This window comes from Trachypithecus francoisi, unplaced genomic scaffold (genome assembly GCF_009764315.1).
Source record: "Trachypithecus francoisi isolate TF-2019V2 unplaced genomic scaffold, Tfra_2.0 Lachesis_group3, whole genome shotgun sequence".
Lineage (NCBI taxonomy): Eukaryota > Metazoa > Chordata > Mammalia > Primates > Cercopithecidae > Trachypithecus > Trachypithecus francoisi.
The window spans coordinates 140,237,214-140,253,224 of record NW_022681468.1 but is presented as its reverse complement, the minus strand read 5'-3'; positions in this window follow the sequence as shown (position 1 = coordinate 140,253,224).

Here is a 16,011-nt window from a genome sequence, read left to right as displayed (position 1 = left end):
GTGTACCTTGTCCCTTATGCCTGCTACTTAAAAATAACACAATTCATAACCCTTGAAATATACAAATGTTGCTCTTCTTTCCAATTCTAACTGGCAATAGCAATCATAGACTGAGGTGGGCAGCATCTTAAATTACCCCCAGTGATCTCTGTCTTCTGTATAATCTCCTAACCTTGAGGGTGGTTTGGATCTAGTGAGTTACTTCTAATTAACAGAATATGGCAAAAAATGACAGGATGTCATTTCCAAGATTAAGGTTAAAAAAAAGCTGTGACTTCTGTCTTGCTCTCTCTCCCTCACTTGCACTCTCCTTTGCCCTATCACTTGCTCATTCTGTTGAAGTCAGCTACCATGTTGTGAACTACCCTATGAAGAGGCCCACACAGCAAGGAACTGAAAGAAGCATCTGGCCATCAGCCAGTAGGCAACCAAAGCCCTCCTCCAAAGCTCATGAGAACTAAATCCAGCCAACCATGTGATCTTAGAAATGGATAATTCTCCATTCAAGTCTTCAGATGAGACTATAAGCCCAGCAGCTTAGTCCATTCAGACTACTCTAACAAATATCATAAATTGGGTAGCCTGCAAACAACAGAAATTTATTTCTCGTAGTTCTAGAGGCTGAGAAGTTCAAGAGCAAGGTGATGGCAGATTCAGTGTCTGATAAGGACCTGCTTTCTGGTTCATAGACAGAGCCTTCTTGCTGTGTCCTTACATGGTGAAAGGCACTGCTAGTTCTCTAGGTTATCTCTTGTAAGGGCACAAATCCCATTCATGAGGGCTTTGCACTCATCACCTAATCACCTCCCAAAGTCTCCATCTCCAAATACCATTACCTTGGTAGAATTTCAACATATGAATTTTGGTGAGGCATAAGTATTCAGTAAATTGCACTCAACCTTGTGAGAGACCCAGAGCAAAGAACCAAATGAAGCCATGCTCACTGAAATTATAAGGTAATAACTATTTTAAGAAACTATGTTTGAAAGTAATTTGTTATACATCAATAGATAATTAATGGACTCTTACTAGACTATGCAGCAAATTTGACACTGCAACAGATCAATTCATCTTATCAGCCCCACATGCATTCCTTCACCCTCATTAGTGAAGCCAGTTCTATCCTGTGTGCATTGCTTTATGACATCAATCAATTTCCATATTCTCTTGGCCTGCCCCTTAGTCTACTCTGCAATTCTCACCCCACAACCTCATTTATGTTATTGGCACCTTTATGACTCATAGTATTTTTCCTTTCTTCTTGTTCTCAATAAGGCTCACACATTTTCCCCATAGTAGATGCTCAGTAAATTATTGTGAATGTATTTAAATGTCAACATTAATTTGAAATTATTCATTCAAAATATTTACTGAGTACCTATTATATAGTAGGCACAAAGGATGCAGTGGTGAATAAAAATAGACACAAGCCCTGCCTTTATGGAGTTTTTCATCTAGAGGGAGGCTGATAGTGATACCAGTGAATTACACAAGCAAATGTGTTAAGTTTCCTGAACGGGAGCTAAAGATGCTATAAGAATACTAGAAATAAAGGAATTTTATCATGTGAAGGAGATTAGAGGAGACTCCCTGAGAAAGTGGTAACTGAAATAAGCTCTCAAAGGTGCATAAAGGGAGTTAATTTGGTAAAAGTGAGCTGGGGGGTTGATGAGGATGGAACCACCCAAAACAGAGGGACCATCATGTGCAACATGGAATGTTTGCAGCTCTAAAAGAGAGCCAGTGAGTCTTGATGATAAAGGGCTAGGGACATATGATGTGAGATGAGTGGATAGGTGGGTGAGGGCTAGACATGAGCCTATCTTATTCTAGGCCAACTTTGAATAATGGAAATTCAAGACTATCCAGAAATTTCTCTACTCCAACTATATCCTCTTTGTAGCACTTCAGCCACTCAGGTCTCAAATATTCATTGGCTCCCTGTTAGGAAGTTGCTTTTTGAAACTTCTTTTGATGACACCATTAAAATAAATCGTGACAATGAAAATATGAAAAGACTCAGCTCTGACCACAAAGGGTGTGCATTCTAGTAGGGGACTAACCTTGGAAAAAACTTAAGTCTCTGGATCACAACATGGCTGCACACAAAGTCATAAACTAAATGCCATAAGAGAACTCCAATTTAAATAACCCTAGGGGGAAAAAGGAGCTGAGTAAGGGGTATATCCCACTTGGTCTTGGCTTCATCCAAGCCATTTTCAAGCCTCTCCTGGGTTTGCCAGTCTCAGGCCTCTCAAAGATGTCTTGTGGCACAGTCTGGATCATGAGAAGAGAGAAAGAGATCTCAAAAAATAGAAATGGAGGAGGGGCGCCCAAGATGGCCGAATAGGAACAGCTCCAGCCTCCAGCTCCCAGCGTGAGTGACACAGAAGATGGGTGATTTCTGCATTTTCAACTAAGGTACTGGGTTCATCTCACTGGGGCATGTCAGACAGTTGGTGCTGGTCAGCGGTGCAGCCCGACCAGCGAGAGCTGAAGCAGGGTGGGGCATCGCCTCACCTGGGAAGTGCAAGGGGGAAGGGAATTCCTTTTCCTAGCCAAGGAAAACTGAGACACACAACACCTGGAAAATTGAGTAACTCCCACCCTAATACTGTGCTTTACCATATGTCTTAGCAAACGACACACCAGGAGATTATATCCCACACCTGGCCCAGAGGGTCCCACACCCAAGGAGCCTCCCTCATTGCTTGCACAGCAGTCTGAGATCTAACTGCAAGGTGGCAGCAAGGCTGGAGAAGGGGCGCCTGCCATTGCTGAGGCTTAAGTAGGTAAACAAAGCCACCAGGAAGTTCGAAGTGGGTGGAGCCCACCACAGCTCAAGGAGGCTTGCCTGCCTCTGTAGACTCCACCTCTGGGGTCAGGGCATACCTAAACAAAAAGCAGCAGAAACCTCTGCAGATGTAAAGGTCCCTGTCTAACAGTTTTGAAGACAGCAGTGGTTCTCCCAGCACAGAGGTTGAGATCTGAGAATGGACAGACTGCCTGCTCAACTGGGTCCCTGACCCCGAGTAGCCTAACTGGGAGACATCCCCCACTAGGTGCAGACCGACACCTCACACCTCACACAGGTGGGTACACCTCTGAGACGAAGCTTCCAGAGCAAGAATCAGACAGCAACACTCACTGTTCAGCAATATTCTATCTTCTGCAGCATCTGCTGTGGAGACCCAGGCAAACAGGGTCTGGAGTGGACCTCAAGCAAATTCCAACAGACCTGCAGCTGAGGGTCCTGACTGTTAGAAGGAAAACTAACAAACAGAAAGGACACCCACACCAAAACCCCATCAGTACGTCACCATCATCAACGACCAGAGGCAGATAAAACCACAAAGATGAGAAAAAGCAGGGTAGAAAAGCTGGAAATTCAAAAAATCAGAGTGCATCTCCCCCTCCAAAGGAACGCAGCTCATCGCCAGCAACAGAGCAAAGCTGGATGGAGAATGACTTTGACGAGTTGAGAGAAGAAGGCTTCAGTCAATCAAACTTCTCAGAGGTAAAGGAGGAACTATGCACCTAGTGCAAAGAAACTAGGAACCTTGAAAAAAGAATGGAAGAATGGATAACTAGAATAATCAATGCAGAGAAGACCATAAATGAACTGATAGAGATGAAAACCATGACATGAGAACTACGTGACAAATGCACAAGCTTCAGTAACCAACTCGATCAACTGGAAGAAAGAGTATCAGTGACTGAAGATCAAATGAATAAATGAAGAGAGAAGAGAAGTGTAGAGAAGAAAGAGTAAAAAGAAATGAACAAAGCCTCCAAGAAATATGGGATTATGTGAAAAGACCAAATCTACGTCTGATTGGCGTGCCTGAAAGTGACGGGGAAAATGGAAGGAAGTTGGAAAACACGCTGCAGCATATCATCCAGAAGAGCTTCCCCAACCTAGTAAGGCAGGCCAACATTCAAATTCAGGAAATACAGAGAATGCCACAAAGAAACTCCTCGAGAAGAGCAACTCCAAGACACATAATTGCCAGATTCACCAAAGTTGAAATGAAGGAAAAAATCTTAAGGGCAGCCAGAGAGAAAGGTCGGGTTACCCACAAAGGGAAGCCCATCAGAATAACAGCAGACCTCTCAGCAGAAACTCTACAAGCCAGAAGAGAGTGGGGGAGAATATTCAACATTCTTAAAGAAAAGAATTTTCAACCCAGAATTTCATATCCAGCCAAACTAAGTTTCATCAGTGAAGGAGAAATAAAATCCTTTACAGACAGGCAAATGCTGAGAGATTTTGTCACCACCAGACCTGCCCTACAAGAGATCCTGAAGGAAGCACTAAAAGTGGATAGGAACAACAGGTACCAGCCATTGCAAAAACATGCCAAAATGTAAAGACCATCGATGGTAGGAAGAAACTGCATCAACTAACGAGCAAAATAACCAGCTAATATCATAATGACAGGATCAAGTTCACACGTAACAATATTAACCTTAAATGTAAATGGGCTAAATGCTCCAATTAAAAGACACAGACTGGCAAATTCGATAGAGTCAAGACCCATCAGTTTGCTGTATTCAAGAGACCCATCTCACATGCAGAGACACACATAGGCTCAAAATAAAGGGATGGAGGAAGATCTACCAAGCAAATGGAAAACAACAAAAAAAAGGCAGGGTTTGCAATCCTTGTCTGTGATAAAACAGACGTTAAACCGTCAAAGATGAAAAGAGACAAAGAAGGCCATTACATAATGGTAAAGGGATCAATCCCTCAGGAAGAGCTAAGTATCCTAAATATGTATGCAGCCAATACAGGAGCACCCAGTTTCATAAAGCAAGTCCTTAGAGACTTACAAAGAGACTTAGACTCCCATACAATAATAATGGGAGACTTTAACACTCCATTGTCAACATTAGACAGATGAACAAGACAGAAAGTTAACAAGGATATCCAGGAATTGAACTCAACTCTGCACCAAGCAGACCTAATAGACATCTACAGAACTCTCCATCACAAATCAACAGAACATACATTCTTCTCAGCACCACATCACACTTATTCCAAATTTGACTACACAGTTGGAAGTAAAGCACTCCTCAGCAAATGTAAAAGAACAGAAATTATAACAAACTGTCTCTCAGACCACAGTGCAATCCAACTAGAACTCAGGACTAAGAAACTTAATCAAAACTGCTCAACTACATGAAAACTGAACAACCTGCTCCTGAATGACTACTGGGTATATAATGAAATGAAGGCAGAAATAAAGATGTTCTTTGAAACCAATGAGAACAAAGATACAAGATACCAGAATCCCTGGGACACATTTAAAGCCATGTGTACAGGGAAATTTACAGCACTAAATGCCCACAAGAGAAAGCTGGAAAGATCTAAAATTGACACCTTAACATCACAATTTAAAAAAACTAGAGAAGCAAGAGCAAACACATTCAAAAGCTAGCAGAAGGCAAGAAATAACTAAGATCAGAGCAGAACTGAAGGAGATAGAGATACAAAAAACCCTCCAAAAAATCAATGAATCCAGGAGCTGGTGTTTTGAAAAGATCAACAAAATTGATAGACCACTAGCAAGACTAATAAAGAAGAAAAGAGAGAAGAATCAAATAGACGCAATAAAAAATGATAAAGGGGATATCACCACCGACCCCACAGAAATACAAACTACCATCAGAGAATACTATAAACACCTCTATGCAAATCAACTAGAAAAACTAGAAGAAATGGATAATTACCTGGACCCTTACACTCTCCCAAGACTAAACCAGGAAGAAGTTGAATCCCCGAATAGACCAATAGCAGGCTCTGAAATTGAGGCAATAATTAATAGCCAATCAACCAAAAAAAGTTCAGGACCAGATGGATTCACAGTCGAGTTCTACTAGAGGTACAAGGAGGAGCTGGTACCATTCCTTCTGAAACTATTACAATCAATAGAAAAAGAGGGAATCCTCCCTAATTCATTTTATGAGGCCAACATCATCCTGATACCAAAGCCTGGCAGAGACACAACAAAAAAAGAGAATTTTAGACCAATATCCCTGATGAACATTGATGCAAAAATCCTCAATAAAATACTGGCAAACTGAATCCAGCAGCACATCAAAAAGCTTATCCACCATGATCAAGTGGGCTTCATCCCTGGGATGCAAGGCTGGTTCAACATTCGCAAATCAATAAACATAATCCAGCATATAAACAGAACCAAAGACAAAAACCACATGATTATCTCAATAGATGCAGAAAAGGCGTCTGACAAAATTCAACAGCACTTGATGCTAAAAACTCTCAATAAATTCGGTATTGATGGAATGTATCTCAAAATAATAAGAGCCATTTATGACAAACCCACAGCCAATATCATACTGAATGGGCAAAAACTGGAAGCATTCCCTTTGAAAAGTGGCACAAGACAGGGATGCCCTCTCTCACTACTCCTATTCAACATAGTGTTGGAAGTTCTGGCTAGGGCAAACAGGCAAGAGAAAGAAATCAAGGGTATTCAGTTAAGAAAAGAAGAAGTCAAATTATCCCTGTTTGCAGATGACATGATTGTATATGTAGAAAACCCCATTGTCTCAGCCCAAAATCTCCTTAAGCTGATAAGCAACTTCAGCAAAGTCTCAGGATACAAAATCAATGTGCAAAAATCACAAGCATTCTTATACACCAGTAACAAACAGAGAGCCAAATCATGAATGAACTCCCATTCACAATAGCTTCAAAGAGAATAAAATACCTAGGAATCCAACTTACAAGGGATGTCAAGGACCTCTTCAAGGAGAACTACAAACCACTGCTCATTGAAATGAAAGAGGACACACACAAATGGAAGTACATACCATGCTCATGGATAGGAAGAATCAATATCGTGAAAATGGCCATACTGCCCAAGGTAATTTATAGATTCATTGCCATCCCCATTAAGCTATCAATGACTTTCTTCACAGAATTGGAAAAAACTGCTTTAAAGTTCATATGGAACCAAAAAAGACCCCCACTGCCAAGAGAGTCCTAAGCCAAAAGAACAAAGCTGGAGGCATCACGCTATCTGACTTCAAACTATATTACAAGGCTACAGTAACCAAAACAGCATGGTACTGGTACCAAAACAGAGATATAGACCAATGGAACTGAACAGAGTCCTCAGAAATAATACCACACATCTACAGCCATCTGATCTTTGACAAACCTGACAAAAACAAGAACTGGGGAAAGGATTTAATAAATGGTGCTGGGAAAACTGGATAGCCATAAGCAGAAAGCTGAAACTGGATCCTTTCCTTACTCCTTATACGAAAATTAATTCAAGATGGATTAGAGACTTAAATGTTAGACATAAAACCATAAAAACCCTAGAAGAAAACCTAGGTAATACCATTCAGGACATAGGAATGGGCAAGGACTTCATGTCTAAAACACCAAAAGCAACAGCAACGAAAGCCAAAATTGACATCAGAGTGAACAGGCAACCTACAGAATGGGAGAAAATTTTTGCAATCTACCCATCTGACAAAGGGCTAATATCCAGAACCTACAAAGAACTCAAACAAATTTACAAGAATAAAACAACCCCATCAAAAAGTGGGCAAAGTATATGAACAGACACTTCTCAAAAGAAGACATTCATACAGCCAACAGACACATGAGAAAATGCTCATCATCACTGGCCATCAGAGAAATGCAAATCAAAACCACAATGAGATACCATCTCACACCAATTAGAATGGCAATCATTAAAAAGTCAGGAAACAACAGGTGCTGGAGAGGATGTGGAGAAATAGGAACACTTTTACACTGTTGGTGAAACTGTAAACTAGTTCAACCATTGTGGAAAACAGTGTGGCGATCCCTCAAGAATCTAGGACTAGAAATACCATTTGACCCAGCCATCCCATTACTGGATAAATACCCAAAGGATTACAAATCATGCTGCTATAAAGACATATGCACACATATGTTTATTGCGGCACTATTCACAATAGCAAAGACTTGGAATCAACCCAAATGTCCATCAGTGACAGACTGGATTAAGAAAATGTGGCACATATACACCATGGAATACTATGCAGTCATAAAAAAGGATGAGTTCGTGTCCTTTGTAGGGACATGGATGCAGCTGGAAACCATCATTCTCAGCAAACTATCACAAGAACAGAAAACCAAACACCGCATGTTCTCACTCATAGGTGGGAATTGAACAATGAGATCACTTGGACACAGGAAGGGGAACATCACAGACCGGGGCCTATTGTGGGGAGGGTGGAGGGCAGAGGGATAGCATTAGGAGATATACCTAATGAAAATGACGAGTTAATGGGTGCAGCACACCAACATGGCACATGTATACATATGTAACAAACCTGCACGTTGTGCACATGTACCCTAGAACTTAAAGTATAATTAAAAAAAAAAATAGAAATGGAAACAAAGACCCATGAAACTGATGGAAGACAGAAAGGGCAGAAGGAACCAAGGCTACTTCTATAGAACTCTGTACTGAATAGCTCAAAGTTACTGTTCTCTTTGGGATGCTGCAGTCATTTTGCTCATGTTACGTGGAAATGATAGAGAATGGCAAGCACATATGACTTCTGTGCCCAGCGCAAATTGATGCTCATAATAGACATATTTTGAACAATTTGGGGAAGGGTCATTTATTATACAGGATGCCTTCATCTACCGGGGTGATAGAGGTTTTCACAGAAGGAATTGAATAGTTTGTGAACTCAAGGTGACTTAGAGCTCTGTTTCTCTCTCCTCTTCCCCCTAACTTTAGAATGCAGCCAGCCAGTGCGAATGGCCTCACAAGACTTCCTGTAAGGCTAGGAGGTATGAGCAGAAGAGGCGGTTTGTGAGCCCCCCAGGGAAAGCTCTCTACTCTTTGATTCTATTTGGCCCTACCTATGCAGACATCCCCCTCTTGAACTCAGTCTTTAATACTCAGAATTTCAATAGATCTTAAGCAACCATGACAGTCTTCAGCAGCTCTCTCTGCAGGATTTTAGGCTCAAACACAACCATCCATGGAATGAAAACTTGAATATTAAATTCCAAATATGCCATAATATTGGGAAACTGTCCACATGGAATTTTGAGGCATGTACATATTTTCACCAATAAAAATAGCCACCATTTATTTGTTAATTGTGTTCCTGGTACACCATTCTATATGTATTATCTCACTCAATCCACATACAGAGCCCTTTAAAAAGGTACCATTATCTTTATTTTACAGATGGAGAAGCAGAAGCTCAGAAAGTTTAAGAAACCTTCTCCAAGATATAGAGTAAGTAGCAGAGATAGAATTTTAACTCAGGTGAGTCTATTTCTGGGAACCAACAGCTTAACCCTAATGTTATTTTATCTGTAAAGCCTTGCGTGATATACCCATTCTCTATGCCCACATTGGACCCTGAACCCATTTATATTAACACAAAAAACATTATATAATACTAATTATTATTTAGGATTTTGTGAAATCCTCTTTGAGGGTATTCCCTAGCACTATGCCTGGCATATGGTGAGTCCTCCAATATTTACGGAAAAAATGAATGTGCATTTCTCTGGAAATTACCTTGATGCACAGGTAATTTGTCCATTCCAGGAATAAGGCATGGACTAATTTTAGAGAAATTAATAGCAGTTATGCTAAAGAGCCAACCAGAGACTACTTAGTCGCCTCTGCTGCTGACCCCTGAAGAGGACATTTATCTTTGAGACAGGTACTTATCCTCTTCAGTGATTACCACAGGGACTTGGAGGCCCCTTCAAAGCTAAAACCCCTCACCATGGCCCAGGCAACCTCATCAAAATATCTTGTCTGAGCACAGAGCCTGGGACCCTAGTCACACACTCCTGTCTTCTGAAGAAACATCTTTCTTCACAGTGCAGGACCTAGGAAGCATGACTTATCATGAATCAGGGAAAACCCAGGGAAAGTGAGGGCTGCTGTGGTTTCTCCTCTTCCTGTGGAAAGGTCAGTTGATCCTGGGCCTGAGCTCTCCCATGCAGCCTGGGATGCTCGCCTGATGTCACTAATCTGTTCACTTGGCTTCACATCCTCTCCTTCTCCTCCCCCAGGGACAGAATGACACCTCAGGGGGACTCACATCTGATTCATACCAGACGTTGAGAGAAAGGAAATGAAAAGTGAGGACAGACATTCCTTCCCTCGGCTGAGTGGAAGTCCTAGTAGTCATAATAACTAGCAGTCACTGAACATGTGTGGTATGCCAGCCACTGTGCTAAGGACTATAATGCACAGTAAATGTTAACTCTTCCATTTACTGAGTGCTTACACTGTACCAGCCACTATTCCAGGAGCTTTACAAGTATTATTTCATTTAATTCTTATGACAACCCCATGAGGTGAATCCTGTTATTATCACCATTTTACAGATATGAAAACTGACGTAGGAAGAGAAGAATTAACTTTCCCAGGGCCACAGAGCTGAAATGTGATAGAAGTAGGTTTGAACTCAGACAGCCTGGCTTGAGAACCCATTCATTTACCTATTAAAATATATGAACAAATTCTTACAAGTCCTCTGTGGTGATTGCCACCTTCCCATTTTGCAGATGAGGAAGCTGAGATTCTGCTGATGTTAAATGACTACAGTGAAATAAGGAAGCAATTAACTGGGGTAGGAAGAATGTGATTTCATTCTTGTCCCAGGTCCTGAGCTCCTTCCTTAGCATCATGTTGTGTAGGAGATCGGTCAGGGTGGTGGGAGAAGCTATAAGGAAAGATGCAAACATTCTTGAACAGTTGGAAGGTCTTGCAAAAGCTTTGGGAGAGAATAAAGCTGAAGGCAGCTAATTCTCTTACCTTGAGGCTAAGGGCAAGGACGAGGTAACAAGGGAGTGTAAGGAAATCTATCCAGATAAGTTTATTTACTTATGTCATCCAGAGACTGACCTTTGATCATCTGTGCACAAGACTGCTCCCTGCAAGAGGGGACAACAATGTTAATTACTCACAGATTGTGTTGGTTCCGGGCCTTTGACACTATACCAGTACTGAATAAATGCAAGCAGCTCTGGCTTATCAGGGCTGCTGGCTCTTTGGCCACCTAGTGCCAGGCAGTCCCCTAGCTGCTCTTATCGGATACCTGTGTCTGAGTACTCCTTCCGTCTGTTGCTCGGCCAGGATCTGTGGGACAAACCCAGCAGCTGGTGCCCCATGTGAGGAATGCTGCAACAGATCACAATGGAACCTTCAAAAATGAAAGTGAAGAGACTGTGCAGTCAGTAAGTCATTGGTGCCCACTCAGGATTTCCACGTTTGAGGGTTTCATCATGAGACAACAGTTATCAGCTCAACAGAAACAGTGTATAAAAGTATTGAAATAGCTGCTTAAAGCTAGCAGAGCCTCAGTTTCGCAGGCTCAATTAAGGGACCTAACACAAACTGTTGTTTCCCATAACCCATGGTTCTGGAAGAAGGCACGCTAGACCTAGAGGTCTGGGAACAAGCAGGGAGAAATCTTAAACGCAATTTTGCGCAAGGGCAACAGGTCCCGGTAACATCTTTAATGTTATGGGCCTTAGTCAGGGCAGATTTGGCCCCACTCTACATGGAAGAGCCTAAAAAGGGAAGGGAGGAGGAACTATCCCCTACCTTACCACCACCTCCTCCTCCCTCAGCCCCGCTGTTACCAGATAAAGGTACAAAAGAGAAAACGGAGATTTTTCCTGAACCCCTTCCTTGAATATATTAATTGGAAAAAAGACAAGGTCCCACACTGCAGCTATGGGACCTGTCTTAGGCAGGCAGCATTAGAAGGGGAGCTCTTGGCCTGCCTGGTAATGCGAGATTGACAAGGCAATCAGGTATATGAACCCATTTCTTTTGATGCTTATAAAGAGATAAGAAAAAGCATTAAAGGAAACGGAGCCACTAGCCCATTTACGAAAGGATTAACTGAAGCCATCGCAGACAACTTCCGTATGACCCCATGGGACTGGTCAGTGCTAGCTAAAACAACTTTAGAGCCCAGTCAATACCTCTTCTGAAGGCAGAATATGATGAGTTGTGTGAACAAGCCAACCAGAATCAATTGGCTGGGCAAGACATAAGAGCTGCTATTCTCCAGGGGAGGGATCCCTATGCCAATGTACAACAACAATTAAGTTTTGTTCCCCAAGCCTATACCCAAGTGTTTTTGTTTGCTCTTAGGGCTTGGGACCGAATTCCTAAAAGTGGAATTCAACAGGGATCTTTTACCAATGTTTGACAAGGGCCTCAGGAGCCATTTGTCGAATTTGTCAATCTGTTAACCCTGGCAATTAAAAGACAAATTAGTCATGCCCAGGCTGCTGATATCTTATTGTTGCAACTGGCTTATGAAAACGCTAATGTGGATTGCCAACAGGCAATGCAGGCAATCAGAGGAAAAGCAGCTACAGTTGGGGAATTTATATGAGTGTGTCAACTGGTAGGGACTGAAACACACAAAGCCAAAATATTGGCTATGGCATTAAAGCCTCCTAAAGAGAAAAGGAAGAAAAACCCAAATTGTTTTCTAAGCAGACAGCCAGGTCATATGAAGCGGGAATGCCCCAATAGTAGAGACCAAGTTAACTCAGGAAAAGAACCCCCTTCTGTATATCCCCAATGTAAAAAGGGGAAACATTGGGCAAATCAATGCAAGTACAAATTTGATAAAAACAGCAATCCCCTAGGTGAGAAACTTCATAAGAGGTCAGCCCCAGACCCCGCTCCTAACTGGGGCAATGCCAACAGCTTTCCTCGGTCAGATGGAAAGCCCACAGTCCTCTCTCTCAGAGCAGCCACCTCTAGGATCACAGGCCTGGACTTACTCTGACCCAATAAATTAGTGCTAAAAGAAGGAGAAGATCCTAAAAGGGTTGAAACAGGGATCTGGGGCCCACTGCCTCAAGGAACAGTGAGATTAGTCCTAGGGTGGTCAGGCCTATCCAGTAGAGGAATCAATGTGCTCACTGGGGTAATTGATAATGATTACCAAGGTGAGATATTATGATGGAATGTAAAGATCTGCATATCCTTCCCCTGGATCAAAGATAGCTCAGTTACTACTCTTACCATATTGGGTCCCCAACACTCAGGGAAAGGAAAGGGGAAAGGGAAGTTTTGGAAGCATGGGAGCCACAGGAGTATATTGGAACCAATTAATCACTGATCAGAGACCCATGATTACCTTAAAAATTGGAAATAAAAATTTTACTGGTTTATTGTACACAGGGGCAGACATTTTGATCACTAGTGATCAAAACTGGCCGGAAACTTGGCCTTGGGTCACTCAGAAACAAAAAATTGTCAGCATCAGGGACATGCACACAGCCAAGCAGAGCAAACATCCCCTGACATGTTGCGATTTGGAAGAAAGAAATGCAGTTATACACCCTCTAATCATGCCCATCCCTGTTAAACTTTGGGGACAAGACCTATTAGCCCAATGGGGGGTCACTCTGCAGAACCCTTTTTAATAATGGCCACTGTTGTAATTCCTCCCCTACCCCTGATGTGGCTCTCTCAAGATCCAATTTGGATGGAACAGTGACCTTGAAAGGGAGAGAAATTACAAAGCGTCCATGAATTAGTTGAGGAACATTTAAAAGCTGGCCATATAGAGCCATCAAACAGCCCTTGGAATTAGTACATTTTTGTCATTCCCCAAAAGTCTGGTAAATGGAGACTTTTGCATGACTTATGTGCTATCAATGCTAATTTGCAACCTATGGGGCCTCTTCAACAGGGGCTCCCTTTCCCCATGGCGATTCCTCGAGATTAGCCTATAGTCATTATTGACTTAAAAGACTGTCTTTATACTATTCCCCTTGCAAAACAGGACAGAGAAAAATTTCTGTTTACAATACCAGCTATCAATAATGAAAGGTCAGTTTGCCAATTTCACTGGAAACTACTTCCTCAAGGAATGCTGAACAGTCCTACCATGTGTCAGTATCATGTAAATCAGGCTTTGCTCCCCAGTAGAAAATAATTTCATAATTGCAAGATTATTCATTCTAAGGATGATATGTTACTGGCATCTCCAACAGAGCCAATACTTGTAAGTTTATATGCCTCTGTCAAAAAGAAGACACAATTAAGAGGTTTAATCATAGCACCTGAAAAAGCACAGATGTCCTCTCCTTAAAAATATCCTGGATAGATACTAACTTCCCGGTCAGTAAGACCCCAGAAGGTTAAATTAAATCCTAACAACTTACACACCTTAAATGAATATCAAAAACGACTAGGTAATATTAACTGGCTTTGCCCCACCTTACTATTGATAAGTTACAAACCTGATTTCTATCCTAAAAGGCAATGCAGCCCTGGACTCCCCCAGGTATTTAACCCCCGCAGCACAAAGGGAAATTGAGGAAATAGAGCAAGCTATTTGTCAGAGGCAACTAGATAGCATAGACCCACGATATTCAGTCCAATTATTTGTTTTTCCTACCAAACATTCCTCAACAGGATTAATGGAACAGATGGCCCCAGGGCTGCCCTTTCTAGAATGGGTTTTTGCTCACCTATTGGGACTAAAACACTATCTCCCTCTATCCAGCTAGTTAGTAAACTTATCTATACAAGCTGCAGATGATGCAATCAATTGCTAGGTTATGACCCTGATGTCATAAAAATTCCCTTGAGTAAAAAACAATTCAAAGCAGTTTTGCCCTTATCTCTAGACCTGCAGATAGCACTCTCTGATTATGCAGGCCATATAGAAGATGTCCTTCCTGCTGACAAACTACTTCAGTTCTTATACTACTGTAGTTATACCTACAAAGGTAGTTCACTCCCCCATACCTAATGCTTTAACACTTTTTACTGATGGCTCTGGGAAAAATGGAAAAGCGGCTATCTGATGGGAACCACATAACTCCCTCACTCGATCTGGATTTACTAGCACTCAGAGAGCTGAGGTTGGAGCCCTAATATTGGCCCTAGAAACCTTTTCCGCTCAGCCTATCAATATTGTTAGTGACTCTGCTTACTCCATTTATTTATTGCAGAACCTTGAGACAGCCCTCATTAAGTCCACTCTTGAACCCACCCTGTGTGCACATTTTCTTTTACTTCAGCAATTGCTAGATCAATGTACACATCCTATTTTTATTAACACATTCGGACCCACACCTCACTGCCCAGGCCACCGGCTTATGACAATAATCAAGCAGAACTGCAGATTATGACATCATTGCTTGACCAAGCCACCCAATCACATCAATTTTTAGACCGAAATTGGAGAAATTTATCTAAACAATTTCAAGTTTCCCAAAGACTAGCTAAACAAATTATTTTACAATGCCCAGATTGCCAGCTTACAGTCACATCCCCTCCTTCAACAGGTGTTAACCCTAGAGGACTAGAATCTAATCAGTTATGGCAAACAGATATTACACACATCCCTGAATTTGGAAAACTAAGATATATACATGTATCTGTTGATACCAATTCCCACTTAATAAGGACTCATGCTCTTCCTGGAAAGTCTGCCTGATATATCATTAAACATCTTCTCTTAATTTTTGCATTTATGGAGTGGCTCACAAAAATTAAAACTGATAACGGTCCAGCTTATATCAGCTCACAATTTCAACAATTTTGTCACACGTGGAACATCCAACATTCCACAGGCATCCTTTACAACCCCTAGGACAGGCCATAGTAGAATGTGTCCACTCCACCCTTAAAAATATGCTCAAAAAACAGAAAAGGGGGAATATGAGTAAGGACCCTGCAACACTATTGGCAAAAGCCTTATTTACCCTTAAATTTTTTAATGTAGATGATAAATTTCAATCAGCCATAGAAAAGCATTTTGCAAAATGCCCTCAAAACATAAAACCTGTGGTTTTATGGAAAGATGTAAATAGTAATGTATGGTGTGGTCCAAATGATTTGCTAACATGGGGAAGAGGATATGCTTGTGTTCACACCCCCTCAAGCCCTCTTTGGATTCCAAAATGATGCATCAAACCATACCATGGCATGACTAGGACCCAATCCAGTA